General features: G+C 44.0%; 1 protein-coding gene across 13 annotated transcripts in view; it reads left to right on the top strand.

The window, feature by feature from the left end:
• The first annotated feature begins 730 nt into the window (after window positions 1-730).
• Window positions 731-15,200, top strand: part of STRBP (spermatid perinuclear RNA binding protein) — a 61,635-nt gene continuing 47,165 nt past the window's right edge. For 6 of the 13 annotated variants that reach the window (XR_007891261.1, XM_051636231.1, XM_051636230.1 and 3 more), the window contains exon 1: window positions 1,218-1,364. The gene's annotated coding sequence lies outside the window, so the exon portion shown is untranslated. Of the gene's footprint in view, window positions 748-1,213; window positions 1,365-15,200 lie in introns of those variants that run through there. The other 7 variants (XM_051636233.1, XM_051636224.1, XM_051636223.1 and 4 more) reach the window with 6 other exon arrangements.

The following is a 15,200-nucleotide window of genomic DNA, read 5'->3' as shown; positions in this document are numbered from 1 at the left end:
CACGGCGCTAGGAAGCTGTAGGAGGGGCCGGGTGATGGCAAAATCAGTCTCCGCCGAGATGCCCTGAGACGGGGGCGACGGCCGCCCCTCACACACCTGCCGTCAGGCCCGGCCGCCCCTCGCGCGGGATGAGGAGGCCCCCACCGCGGCGCTTACGCTCTCTGCGCCCGGCACGCCAGCACCTACGGCACTTGCGCACCGGGAGCCCTCTCAGGTGCGGTGCCCGCGTTGACGACATTACGGAGAATCCGTAAGAAACACCAACCTCTTTGAGGGGCTTTACGTAAGTGACGTTCCTAGGTGCAGGCTTGGCCGCTCCTCGCCCCGTGGCTGCGGGAGCTCTCTGAGCCGCACACAACCCTCTCCCCGGGCGGCGGGTGGGGTTACACATTTTACGCAAGGAGTAGCGGACCCAGGTAGGAAACCGGGCGGGCCGAGCCGAGCAGCTTTGCGTCAATTCCGTAAGTCTGCGCTGGCCTGCCGCGAGGAGGCAGGAAACGGCTGGTTTGGCGCCGCTACGGAGCTGGCGCGGCGGCCCCGCATCCCCCTGCGCAGCCGGCGTAAGGCGCTCTCAGGTGCAGGGAGGGGGCGGGCTCACGTTGCCCGGCAGCCCCAGCCTATGGGGGCGCCGGGCGCTGTCACGTGCCCGAGCCCCGCTCGCCGCTGCGGAGCCGGAGGAGGCGGACGGGGCCAGGGAGCGGGGCCGGGCCGGGGCCGGGGGCTGCGCCGGGGCCGGCGGCGAGCGGGGTGAGGCGGGCGAGCGGCGGGGCCGGCGGCGGGGAGGGGTCGGGGCGGCGGACAGCCCTCCCCGCGCGCCCCTGAGGGGAGGCGGGCGCCGGGCACCGCTCCTCCCACTGCACCGGGCACTGCGGGCAGGAGGCAAGGGCAGGACACGGCGCGGGGGGCGGCGCGGGGGGATGGGAGGCGGTGCGGGGCGGGGGGCGCTGCTGCGCGCGCGGAGGGGCGCGGCGCGAAGCCGTGGGGGGGGGTCGGGTCCCGGCGCCCCGAGGGGCCGCGGGCGGGTGAGGGGCGCGGTGCCGCCCGCCCTTCCGCCGCGCGTACCTGTCCGCGGGCGCGCAGGTGCGGGCGGGCTGGAGCTGCGGGCGGGGGGTCTGCCCGGAGCGCCGGGTGCCCCGGCCGGGCAGAGCCAGCGGTGCCGCCCCTGACTCCGTGGCCCGGCCAGGTGCCCCGAGAGGGGCTTCAGGGCTGGCGGCCTGAGCTCCGCGGGCGAAGTCGGGCCGGTCCCGGCAGCCCGCCCGCCTCCCCGCGGTTCCGGAGCCGCCAGCTCCCGCGCCCCGCTCGGGATATCCGCGTCCCGCCGGCACAGGCTTCCTGGGGCTGAGGAAAATGCCATCAGTGTTTCGGTTCGTGTTGTTTGGGGTTTTTTCTCTTTCATTCTGGATTTGTTTTGCACCGGATTTTGTTAATCATTAACCCACTCGTATTTCTGGTAGTGAGATCTTAAAAGGGATAACCGGGGAGTTATATATGTAGGCTACTGAACAGAGCAAAACTTGAGTTTTGAATCAAAATAGAAATATGCATTATCTAGCTAAAAGTCTTATTATTTATTTACATGGCTCTAGAAATGATGCTGTGTGATTTACAGAAAGTAGGAAGAAAATGTCCAGCTCTGGAGAGTGTCTGTTCCAAAGAGCTGGAGCACAGAATGCAGCAGTACAGAACGTGTAAAATGGGGGTCCTGGGTATCTCTGAATGATTTTTTTTTTTTCTTCAGCTGTGTGCTATAGTTTGTTAACATTTTTTAAAAGTTTTCTTGTTCTTTGTCCTGAAAACTTAGAATTTCTGCGCGTGGTTAAAGAAAGACATAATGGGCATTGTTGTCAGAACAGAAGGTATTCCAAAAAATGTTTGTGTAACTTTAAATTAAAATAGTTGGGCTATTTAAATTAAAATAGCTGTGTGCTCTAGCAAGCTTTGAAACCTGGCCTTCTAGGGTAATGAAAGAAAATTAAAATAATTTCCTGCATTCATGCAGAATAACTTAACATCCTTGGAAAGAATGGATAAGGAATGACTGTTTGCAAAGCACTTGGTCCTACTTTACTTTTAAAGGTATGGGAACCTTTTTTGAGAGACCCAAAGGAAGCAACTGTGGAGACAGAGAGGGTCTAATGTTTGCAGGAAGATGGAAAAGTGTTGTCACTACTTGGAGGGGAGACCTTAAACACAAAACTTGTGGAACAGGAGGGGAGGAAGGCCTGACAGTGCCTCCACAGAGGCTGCATTGCTCTGTTCCTTTATCTGCACAAGGTGGTTGCTTGTGGGCTCTGAAAAGCAAAAGTGTTTTCCAAGAATTTAAAGTAGTCCATCTCTTGGATGGGCCATCAAAAATTTGTAGATGCTGTGTTGTAGTAATTTTCTGCCAGTGTAGAAAGGAAGAAGAAATCCATGTCAGCAGACTGCAGCTGGCTTTAGCTCCTACTGAATTCCTGGTAATTTTTAGGAAGTTGGATTTGCTGCTGAAAGTTCTTGGCATGTGTCATTTTCATCTCTATGGAACTTTCCAGTCGTTTTCCTTTGCTTTGTGTTGATGTAGAATGAAGGGAGTGATGTGGGAAAGGGTTGCTAGTAGTAAGGGATTTAATTTTTCCAGTTATCTGTTCCTCAGAATCTTGTAATGGGCCATGCAAGTCTAGTGCTGCTTTGGCATTCTTAGTAGAATCTTTAGTCCTTGCTCCTTTTCCTATTCCTGTCTTTGTAAAGGGGCTTTATTTGCATAGGCTGTTCATCCAAACCATCCTTGTTATTGAACTATTGACAATATTGTCATCCCTCCACAAAGAAGATGCTGATCAAGTGCCAGATTTTGCTGCAAGCAATTCACAGGCTAAATGTAGGGTAGAAATCTAGGACTTAATTTCCTGGGAACCAAAGGAAGTTTCTATCTAGAAATACTTGTATGTTGGAGCCTGGGGGAAGCCAGGTGATAATGGGTATGAATGTTGCTGAAGTCACCCAGTCCAGCCTCATGGTTTGTCCTAGAAGAAGGAATTTCACACAGAATTGACTTCATGCCAAAGGTCAGGAAGCAATTGAGAAGCAAGAATTGGCAAATGGGAAGGTACAGCAGAAGATGGCAAACAGCATTCCATGCCTAAACTTTAGAGAAGTGGTTTAAACTCTGCTAGATATACAGATTTTGGTGACCTGTGTTTCTGACTTGTAAGTTTTTTCCATTGAAGTTCGTTCAGTAACATGATGCTTAAGGTTGCACTCTCTTCTCTTGAAGCCCCTCACTTAATGTCTCTCAAAGGCCTGTGGGTGGACTGAGACTTTTTCTTTTTTGAACTGTGAAATCCTGTTTGGAAATTACGAGGGGAAAAAAAAGGGGGGGGGGGGAAGGGAAGTAGTCTAAGAAGCTACTTCATGTGAAAAACCTCACTGTAGAATCATAAAAGCTGCGCTTTTTCCACGTTGCTTTGGAAGTAGTTGAACTTTGTAACTTGGCATGTAAATAGAGCTCTTTGAAGGGCACATCCATGGCTGGGGAGAGGGAAATGCCCAGACTGGCTAGCAAGCTTGAGTGTGTAAAAAGCCACTGTGAGCATGGCTTTTGAAACAGAAGTGTTCAGGGTCTTGTCCTTGGTTGTGGTGATGCACCTACCCCTACAAGTGACCAAGTGTCAATCTGAGACAGTAACAAAGTGGCAGTTGGTGTATTTCTGTAGCCTGGGCTGGGTGAGGTGCAGTACCCTGGGCGGCTGAGAGGAAGGTTCCCACAAATGTGTTGGTCGTCCGAGGAACGTGCTGGGCAAGTGGGAATGTAGAGGTTCAGTCTGCACCTCCCTAGGCTAGCTCAGCTCTTGGTGAGATGGGATTTATGGTAAGTCCAGCTGTGGCAACTGAGGACTTTGTGTAGCATTTTGATTCTGTAACTGACTATATTGAGGCTGTGGAGGGAGGACTGTTCTACCAACATACACATCAGGAGCACTTGGCTGATGTAGTGTCCTGGATTTGCTATAAACTGAGCAATATTGGCAAGGAAAGACTGCTTTACTGCTGTATGTGCTGCAGTGATGGAATCAAAAGGAAAATTTCTGTTTAAAGCCACATAAAAAAGTTATAGATTTAAATAGCAGAAAAATTCAAGTCTCAAACATTTCTGTAGAAATCAGTCTGAGTCCATGTGTTGTACTTGCAGAGTGGTTTGACAAACAGAAACTTTGTACTTTGTATTTAAGGAAACAGAAGCCTAAGTTGTCCTACTAGAAAATATTTGCTTATATTTTTTATTCAAAGTGATAATTGATACAAGCTACGAGATCAGAGACAATATTTTTTCAGTTGTACTTCTGCATGTCTTGGCACTTGTATAGTTTTTCCTTCTTATGTGTGAGTCTTTCACTGAGCAGTGATGACAGAAAACATGGCTAGTGGCACATACACTGTGTCAACTCACAGAAGGATAGTGTCTCTAACTTACTTGAAAACCTTAATTCATGTTCCTGGAAGAGAGAACATACATGGGAATTCCTATGAATGACAAGAGTGAGTTAAACTTCTTGCACTTTGGATTTCTGGACTTTATTTTGTAGCTAAATAACCTTATGTTTCTGGTCTTCTCACTCTAAATATCATGGAAGGGAAAAGAGGACTGAGAGAATTCTTGGACCCTGCTCCCTGTTGGTCTGTTGTCTTGTGTTTGTGCCTTTGCTTTGCAGTGCAGGTGCTGACCTTTCTGTTCACTTCTGAGGCAGTATGGGAATGCATACAAGGTGCTGGCTATAGGAGAAATGTAAGGAAAAATTCAGGCTATGTAATTTGTTCTGCTGTTACTGAAAGGTATGTAAAGCTTGGTACTGGGCTGCTCTGTGCCTCCTCCTCTGCTGGCAAAAACCAAGAACCCTGAGGCTAATCCGGCCTGGATTTTCGGTGCCTTATTACTGGGCCACTTCATATTTGCTGGTTGGCTTCTCAAGTAGTAAAGGCCATGGATTATTAAAACCCATGGATTATTAAAACCTGTGTTGTTTTCCTTCATTTTTTTCCTATAACAATGCAAAACTTCGTAATTCTTTTATAGAAAAATATTTTCATAAGATGCTGGTAAATTAAAGGTGTAAATGGATGTCAAAGGGGAATAATCTTACAGAATCCCATTGCTAACCCATTTTAGGGGATCCCTTGCATTGTGAAAACTTAAGTGATCCTGCTGCATGGGTTGATTTAAATTCTCCTGTGTTGTGGTTTGGCACAGTGTGTAAGAGCCTTGAGATGCTACTTGTGATTGACATAACAACATGTAAATTATATGCTGTTTTACTAGGCTCTAATTTATCTGTCGTAAGGTTTGTGTACCAATAGTAGTAACCTATTCTTACAGTAATGTTTCTTTCATGTAGTATCTACATAGGGGAATGAAATTGTTCTTAATTGTATGTTTAAAAAGAAAATAAAATTGGATGTGTCTGGTTATCACTGTAAATTCAATTTTGTTGCTTCTTGTTCATTTTGTGTATTTAAATTGACTTTATTGAAAAATTAAATGTTTGGATATCTGGTTGGGAAGAACACTAATACTGGTGGACTGTCATGAGAAGTTGCAGAACTTGAAGAAATCGTAGAAAAAACATAATTAAGATTTTAGACCTTAAACTTCGTAGTTTGTGCTGAAGAAGTAAAACAATGATTGAAGCAGAACTTGGCATTTGGCTTGACAGTAGATGAACTCAGTGGTGAGAAACTCTTAAGAAATTGCCCCATCATAGGAGCAGAAAACAGCAGGTTGACTTTGGAGCCTTTACTTCTATTTCATCTGATTCTTGCAGGGGGAACTTTGAACACACATATTGTTTGACTTGTAATACAGCACATTCGAGCATCAGCATAATGTTTTAAGTACTGGGCCCTGAAGTATCTTTAGTACTCTCTGAGACACAGGTGTGGTGTTACATGTGGAAATGTTTCTCCCAAGATCTTGGATTAATTCATTTGATTATGACCCTAAACATAATCTTCCCCTATTGGTATTTCTCAGCTGGCAGTGCCTGCCTGCCTGGAAAAGCACGGAGAGCCTCCAGGTGTGTGTGAAGCCCAGACACACAAGCTCTTTGGAGCTGGATGGGAAACAAGTGTTGCGTGTTTCTGGAGATGAGCTTTGGCAAAGCAATTACATGGAGGCTGAGGAGACCGAGGGCCTGAGAGGAAGATCTCTGGCATGCAACACTGCTGATTTCCCCCAGTGAGGGTTTGTGCAGAATGGCTTATTCTAGTGCCAATGATCCTGTGAAATCAATATGCCTTTTTAATTTGTAATATAACGGGAGTGAATCCTGTAACAGTGGATTGTGATAAGTCGTGGTTAATCTTGGAGGAAACATAAAATGTTTCATTGCTTCTTGTAGGGCACTGGATGGCTCTGGTTTTTGTTCTGGTGTAGCAGCCAAAGCATTGTTACCATGAGCCTATTTAACCCTTTCCTTAAACATGGTCTCTCTCTTGAATGTCCTAATCCTTGCTCAGAAGCAGCCAGCCTGCTGCACCCCCCTGCATTTAGTTGCCATTGTTGAAATAGGTGATGGCCTTTAAATTGCCAGCTGGTATATACCTGATCAAGAAGATGTTTAACTTAAATGGTCTTTTTACAGCCTGCTTAGCAAGACATTGAACAGTTGTACTAAACATATCACCTGGAGACTGGATGATGACAGGTGGATGACAGTTAAGATGGTACAAATCAGTCCATTTTAAAAAAACAGGCTACAGCTCAAAAGAGAGAAAAAAAAAAAAGGCACTGGAACTCCCCATCTTGTGGAGCTGTCAGGAGATGTGCTGGGTGTCTGCTGCAGGAGGTAGTGTGATTGTAAAGGGTCCAACAGTGGAACCCTGTGTAGATAAGATGAATGGGACTGGGTTGTGGATGTTTTTGTTAAGCATAGAACAAAATAACATGTTATCAGTGGATCTGAAAATGCTGATTAAAGTGTTAACATTGAATCAATTTCGAAGTTGAATTTAAATAACAACTATTTATGTGGTGTTAATTATCAGTCCTAGGCAGGGCAGGGAGGAGGTGGAGAGTGGTAGCAGTCAGCACAGCCTGCGTGGCTGGTTTTTCCAGCTGTGCTGTGTGGAAGCTGTGAGATGCTGAGAGGTGTGTAGCTGATGCTGAATCCGGGTGAAGGCATCACTTTTCCAGTATGTAGGCAAGAAGAAAAGTAATTTATTCCTATTTTTTTGATGCCTCTGTGCTGTAGTTTGCTCTCTGACCCTCTATGCACTTAGTACTTTTCTATGTATCTACTTTGATTTCCATGTGTATAATATGACCATTTTTGGAATATTTGTTTTACTGGAAAAGCAGCTCAAAAAAAAAAGGCTGCTCAAATTATTTTGTAAATGTCTATGGTACAGAGACTTAGAACATTTGGATTTCTACTCTTCTATTTTGAATCCTTATTTCTTTCCCTTTACTCTGATAGCTGGTTTAACTCTACAGAACATGAGAGGAAAACAAAGGCCCAAGAACTGATTTCTCCTCACTTCTGCTTTTCATGTTACAGATTTGTAGTGACTGTCATATTTTCAGAGAGCTAGAAGTTTTTAGTAAGCAGCTATTCAACATCTTAATGCTTCATGATCTCTTGATTTGATGTCTAGATAATTTGACTTAACAAATAGATTAGGGCTTCTCTGGTTACCCGGTCATGCTGTCCAAGTCTTTAATAATCTAGAGAGTTAATTTGTTTCTTTACAGTAATCAGCTATGCCATTTGGATGACCTTAAAGTGGGGTGGGTTTTTCACTGGGGCTCTGCAGGTTTATGCTGTTTCTTATGTATGGGAACTGGGGATGGTACCTGTGTGCATCACAGTCAAGCCCCAAATAATTGTGAGCATTCCTGCTTGCAGTTTCAGAAGCCCAGTGAGTACACTCTTCCAATACCAGGCACAGAGCAACACTGTGATCCAGTGAAGAAGGTCTGTTGATTAAAGTGAAAGTATTGATTGGGGGAGCATTTGGCCTCTCTTCATGTTCTGCCACTGATTTACTGTAAGGTTTAATTTCTTTGTGTCTGAAGTTGCCCTGTAAAGACCTGAAATGTTTCCCTCTCTAACAAAAACTGTTATTTTAAAACCAGTACTAAATGTACGCTGGTAGGTAAGGTGACAAGCGTTCTAGAAAAGCCAGGAAGAAAGGCAATACTGGAAAGCTGGGGAGGAGACAAGGCTGGTAACTTCTTTGCGTTTGGTGGGTGAGGGTGAAATTGGTGAGTGCCAAAAATATGAGCTCAGAGAAGGAGCTTGTTCTGCTCTAAGCCCACATCTGTACACACCTCCTCATCTCTACAGATGGCCAGGAGGCTGAAGAGAGAACACAGTTGTCTAAATTTGTGAAAGAGAAAAGAATCATAACTCCCACCCTAGAGGCGAACAAGAACCTCCTGTAACTGGGGTATTTTTGACAATTTACAATATTTGGTTGAATTTTCAGTCTTGGCAAATTCTGTGGAACCTGACACTGTAGTTGCTAAATAAATATTTTTTTATATTACTTTCTACTAAAAGATGGTTGGCTGGAACTGTAGTCTGTATTCCTTCAAAACTAGCCTGCTCAGGAATAAATTTGATCTAGAAGTCCTCTTTGCATGCTTATGCTTTAACAACTTGTAAGATACTTTTCCACTTTAGATTTCACAGGACTTCACATTTTTGAAAAAACAACTGTCACTGTCCAAACAGTGACAATACTATTTGAATCAATCATGCTAAAAGCACAAATATTAACCCAAAACTGTTTCATATTTGTATTTCTTTTCTGCTAACATTAGTGTGGGAATAAGATTGGGTTTTGCAGGTTGATTATTTTCATACAGTCTGTTTTATCCTGTGGGGGAATTCAGTCATTTTCCTTCTTTTAGCCCATGAGATGAAGGACATTGTTTGAAGCAGGTAGCTGGGAGTCAGCATTACATAAGCAGTGAACTCTTTACCAAAAATCTGTTTTTGTGGATGCAATAAACTAGTAATAAGAGCAGTGTACAAAGTACGTCTTTAACAGTTCTCTGATTAACCCCTGCTCATTGCAGATGGGGGCTGAATACTGAATGCTGCTGAACTGTGACTGCAGCTCCCCTCCACCCCAACCCCTGCAGGACCTGAAACTGGAGCCTTCCTGACCCTTTCAAAAACAAACGAGCAATGTTGTTCAACTTCTTGCTATGATCAGGAGCCTGAGCTTTGTGCCAGGTTTCAGTGTGAAACAAAGTAAGACTGCAAAGTTAAGAAAAACTTCTGCAAAGAGCATTTACATGGAGCTGCTGATAAAGCTACAACTGTTGAGGCACTGTGACTTTTTAACATGGATTCTAAAAAGGGAAAAGAGACATGGCCTGCCCTAAACATCCTTCAGCAAATTACAGTTCTTAGCTGAAAAACTGACCAAGTGCATAGATGCAATATTTTATGCTCCTTAATATGGATTCCGCATTAGTATGAGAATGACTGCATGTCCAGATGGGTCTGTGGAGTTGGGTAGTAGCATACCTCTATTTTGGTTCCCGTTGAGATGCTTCCAAGTGTGCTTTTAGTGGTGCAACATAAGCATAGTGTCACTGTGCAGCATTCCACCTCAGTGAGAAGTTGCAGCAGCACATACAAAGATGCAGTGGGTTTCTCCATTTCAGGATGATGTTGGTCATCTTTCCAGCACCGTGTCTGCAAAACTTTCTGTGATGGTTGTATAAAGTTCCATGAAATTTTGGAGGGGAACAAGTGTGGGAAAGAATGTTGAGGGTAAAGGGGATTCAGAAGAGTTTGAGGAGAAACAGACGAGTACAGAGCTGAGCCAAGCTGATTTGGATCAGTGAGCTGACCGGTGAGGTAAGAGAGTCCAGGTGAAACTGTCAAATGTTCCTCTCTCTTTGGAGTATCCATTTACTGATGCTTCTGCAGTTACTGCAGGGTTTGAGTATCAGTGTACTGGTGCTTCTGCAGTTGCTGTAGAAACTGTTGGCTCAGGCTGTCTCCTTGCAGTTCTCCTTCAGAGGAAGAACTGTTTCAAGAGAGCTTGTCTGGGCATGGGACTCGGTGGTACGTTTATTGTTTTCTTTCACACTGCCATCTGTAATCTTTGTTTTAATATAAATCCCTTGGCTAGCTGCTTCTCTTTTGCTTGTGTATGTTTGATCTCTATGTGGTACTTGCAGTAAAGGAGTTCTCTTGTGCCAGAAGAACACAGACTTGCTTTCTGTTTGCACTGGGTGCTACTGAGTTGCAGTAGTTGGCTGATTTTACTGCCAGTTTTAGCAGGTGCACCTTGTCTCAATGAGTTCTCTTTATCCTCATCAGACAGCACAGTAGCAATTCTTATAGTACATAGAAGACTGAATTTTGGCTGAGAGCTGAGGAGTACAGGGATTTGCTGTACTTCCTCCTCTTTCCTTTTCCTTGCTTCATTTTCATTGTTTGTGATCCTCTTGTGTTGCAGTTGGACTAGATGATAGTTGTAGTCCCCTTCCAACTGAAAATATACTAACAAAGTGTAGGACATCTCCTGAAAAGACTTCTTGTGTGTATGTGTAGCATTTGTCTTGACAGCTTGGATAGTAGTTCAGTAAGATGCATGTGCAAAATACAGTCTTCACTTCTCTTCATAATTCAGAATACTGGAACAGATCTGAAAATTCTGCAGTCCTTGTCCTGTGAAAGGACCCTATGAATGAGCACTGCAGAAGTGTGTAGAGAGAAGAAGGTTGTTGCTGTGGAAAAGACTGAAAGATGGGGTTTGGCTTCTCTTGTTCAGAAAGAAAAATATCTTCCGAGTTTGTCATAAGGTTGCAAAAACTTTGCTGTTCTCTCCCTGATCCATAAAGAGTGGAGAGGTTGGAGGGAAGGGGAGAGGAGGCACATATCGTGCAGGGTTGGTTTGTGGGACCTTCTCTGCTGTTCCAGGTTGCAGTGCTTCCAGTCCACAGCAGCACAAAGCTGGGTTCCCCTTGCCAGTCTCTCTGTAGCAGTTGAGCCCTGCAGCACCAGAGCAGCTTGCAGATACCCCAGCACAGCAGTGATTAAACAAGGCAGCTGTTAAGACTTTTATGGGTGGAAGGAGAAGAGCTGGTAGCTTTTACATGTCCCTGTGTTTGCTGTACAAGAGACAGAACTGCTTGCCTGGATATCCAAATACCTGGAATTCATGAAGCCCAGGGGAAGCAGTACATGCTTGTTACATGCGTGCACTTCCTTTTTGTTTGTTTCCTAGGAGCCTAAGAGGAGATGGGACTAGAAGGAGGAAAAAGTAGCATCAACAGAGTTGAAAAGTGGCCTTTTGCCAGAGCTGAGCTTGTTGCAGGGATCATCATATTGAAGTACACACTCTGTATTGTCAACAGATCTAGGATCAAACTAACCATCCTGAGGGAACTCACAGAAGTGAGACACTGCTGTTAGATGACTGGACCTTAGTATAGAGAAGGTTGAGGAGATACTGTTTGACAAGTGGGATGTAGGTAGGAGAAGTGATGGCACATGGACTCCTGGTCACCTGGGAGTTGCCAATTTCCTGATTTGTAAGAGAGATGCTGTCAGACCTTCCATCCTTTTTGTTTGTTTTCAGATGTTTTAGGTGTCTACCTAATATCTCATGTGAAGGCTGTATTTTTTTGTTTGTTTGTATGTTTTGAAAGAAAAAGAGAAGAATGGACTCCCTTAACCTCCATAGCCTGCTCCTATACCACGTAGAGCTTTAAAAACATCAGGTAGCACAGACAACTGCCTTTGGGTTCTTTTCTTCAAAACCAAACTATATGCTAGAATTTGGTGTCCAGAGATGCTCAATTTTGAGGAGCACGAGCTTTGTAGAATGGGGCCACAAAGCTTCCCTTATCTTGCAAAATGGCTCAGATCCCTTGCTAGTGTCCTGAAATGTTCTTATTTTTCTGGCTTCTGTTCTTCCTGAGAACAGACTGTGTGTGTCCTGCTGCCTAACAAAAGAGGGACTCCATTGTCCTCTTTTGAAAAAGACACATAAGGTTCCTGAGTGGAGTGCTCAAAAAAATTGATGCCTGAAAACAGGACATATTCTGAATTAGATTCCTGAGTTTAATCACACTATATTCAGATATTGAATTGCTAATTTGAATCTCATGAATCTGCAGGTAATTGTTGTCAAGCATTTGCTATGACAGTCTGCCAGGCTGGCCTGTGAGGGATGGCTCTGGTCTGATGAGGGAGAGACTGAATAGCAGAAGCAGCCAGCAATGCAGTGTCTACTCAAATCAAACTAAATAAGCCCAACTGAAGGGTGGAAAGCTAGAAATGGGGAGGGAGAGCAAGCTCCATGCTTGGTCTATATAGTAAGTTAAGAACTTCACTAATTTTCCAAGTCCTACCACTGATTTACTATGGCATTGGGAAGTCCCTTAAGTTGCTGGGCAATGAGGTCTCTTGTAAATGCAACAGCTTAATGCTGACAGCTATTACAGCAATTAGAGAAATACAGTTTATGAAGTGTTGTGAAATTTGTGTGTGTGTAGCTGATATCTGGTATTTCTTTGCTAATAAAAACACACTCGAGCTTGACTCTGAAATGAGAATGGGCGAGTCTGGGTAATGTTCTTTAGCCTGTGCTGGTAAGTCCAGCCTGAAGATTGTCATCTCCCTCAGGTGAGCAACGGCCCGTAGGGCAGTGCTGCCTGTTTACCGGTAGATGGAGAAGTAGTTTCCCAGATTTCTGTGGTTTGTAACCTCTGAGCTGTTTCCTTCAATTTACTGTTGATGGTGTTACAAAAAGCCTTAATCTCTTGACTGTCTGCAGAGACAGCGCCAGTGAACTTGCAGGGACTGGCAGTATCTTCCCCAAAGCAGGTTGGTGACACCTGCACACTTGGCTTGTCTAGTGTCAGAGTTTAAGAATTAGATCACAGAGTCTAGAAATGCAATATATTCTCCCCTGGTAAATGGAAAAAATTTACCATGACCACTTGGAATTAATGCAGTTCTGTCAGTAGTGTTATTCAGCAAACTATGCTTATTCTCCAATGGAGATAACTTTGATTCCTCTATGAGCTGTTCATTTTCATGGCAATATTCCAAGTGGAAAAAACACTAAAGTTTTGTTCTTAGCACAGAGATAAATGGAATGTCTCTGTCACTTGTCTGAAACCATGTGTTGAAAGGCACGATTTTTTTTCCTAACTGTTTTGCAGAGTAATAGGATGGAATACGATTTGGATTACAGAAGACACATGCTGGGTCAGTTTAAAGTCTGCCAAGTCCCAATTTGCAATTTCTAGAAAATTTAGAACAGAAACATCTGAGTGCCTGCAGAAATCATCAATCTAAATTTAACTTGTGGATTTTGTCTCAGTAAAGCATGAAACTGTCTGGTAGTATTTGTTCACTGAATTTTGGGAACAACCTTCTCTTGTGTTGTGTGAGTTCTGCACTGGTGGTTCTGGTGTGCTTCTGGTCCTGCAGGGCGGGAGTTCTAAATGCTTTAGAGCAAAATGCGTGTGAGAAAGTGTTAGTTTTGTTTTCTTCCTTTTTGTTTCTCTCAAAACAAGCAAAAAGCCTTTGGAAGAATCTTTCACTTTGTTATTGTTTCTGAAATGTGTTTCTATAATTAATTAATTATGAAGTAAGTTTTTAAAATGGTTCTTCTTGGCCTTTGAATGCTGGGTTGCAGCAAGTGTAGGTGTTTCCAAATAGCACTGAAAAGGTCCAATACAGAGACTTTTGTTTCCACAACTGAGAAGCCATGCAGAGTGAACAGAAGAACTCCTAGAACAGCAGAAGCAAGTGCTCATTCTGTGCACAAAGCAACACATATGTGCACTTTTTTTTTTAAAGGATTTTCTTTCATTAACACACAGGTTTCAGTTTTGGAGTTGAATTTTGTTTGATCTATGAAATAAACTAGATTGATGGCATTATAATCTGATGTTGTGTTACCAAAAAAAGTATAGTTTTAGACTGTGAAAACCAAGCAGGACTTTTGTGCTGACAAGAGCAGAATCCAACATTCATGACCCTTTGGTTCTTGCTCTCCTTGCTGTGGTATCCTGTGATAATGATGGTGTTGTGACACAGATTTACATAGGTGGCTAAACAGGCCATAAAAACATTAAGACTCTACTCTAGCTTCCTCATAACTTCTCAGTGAGGGATAAAAGGTTTTATAACCTATTGCCCATCACCATCAATTTATATAGCAGCTGTTTATTAATTCTTGTTTTGATCCTGTCCTCTGCATCTTGAACTGTTCAGTCTCCTACCCTGACAGGTTGTGGCTTTCCAAGTGCACCTTCTTTTGAAAAACAGAATAAAATAAATTCCATCAGTGTTGCTTTTAGGAACAGCAGTTTTCCTGTTACCAGGGGAAGTGAGGTGGCTAGGCACAAAAAAAGGCAGTTAATGGCCCAAAATAAACTTAGATTGTTTTGCTCTAGTCTTTCCCCTGACAGTAATTTCAAGTGTTACTTTTAGCAACTATAGTGTATGAAGTGAACTTTGGGGAGAAAGTGAGATTTTTGTTGTTGTAAATCGATCTCCCTGCAAAGCTGAGAGCACTTTGAATGCTGCTATTGATTGCACCGTCTGTTTGCTGCCCTCAGAGAAAAATGGGCCTGCACCCTCTTCTACACTGGAGTTGCAGCAGCTTATCACACACTTCTGGTTCCTAGCCTGGATGTCACACCATTAACCTCCACAAACCCGCTAAAAAGCAGGTTCCTGTGGCCTGCGGCAAGCACTGCCTCCAGGACTGGTGTTGTTCATGGCCTTGTATTCTGCTGCTCAGGGGTGTGTTCCTCAGTGCTGACAGGGCAAACAACCCCTGATGGTGATTACTTTATCTAAAGAAAACAGTGGTGAATGGCGAAGGCTGAGGAAGATTTCTAGTAACAAAGGAACTACAAGTGTCTCTCACGCTGTTGGGAATAAAGTGACACATGAGAAATGCTATCGTTACCTATGAAATTATCTCTGAGGTGGCCTATGAATCGAACTCATTCATAGTGCTGTACAAAATGTAAAGAAAAAGTTGTGTCTGTGTTCTTAAAAATGGCATCCAGGTGGGAGGCAAATGTATACTGTTAGTTTCTTTTTCCCTCAGATTCTATTTGAAATTCAAAAGATTAAAAAATGATTGAATGTAACTTCTCAAGGTCAAGACCAGTTACTTGGGTAGTTGTGTTCTCTGAAGACACTGGAGAATATAATGCTACAGACGCCTCA

This window comes from Apus apus, chromosome 19 (genome assembly GCF_020740795.1).
Source record: "Apus apus isolate bApuApu2 chromosome 19, bApuApu2.pri.cur, whole genome shotgun sequence".
Classification (NCBI taxonomy): Eukaryota; Metazoa; Chordata; class Aves; order Apodiformes; family Apodidae; genus Apus; species Apus apus.
This window is presented reverse-complemented; position numbering and strand designations above follow the sequence as displayed.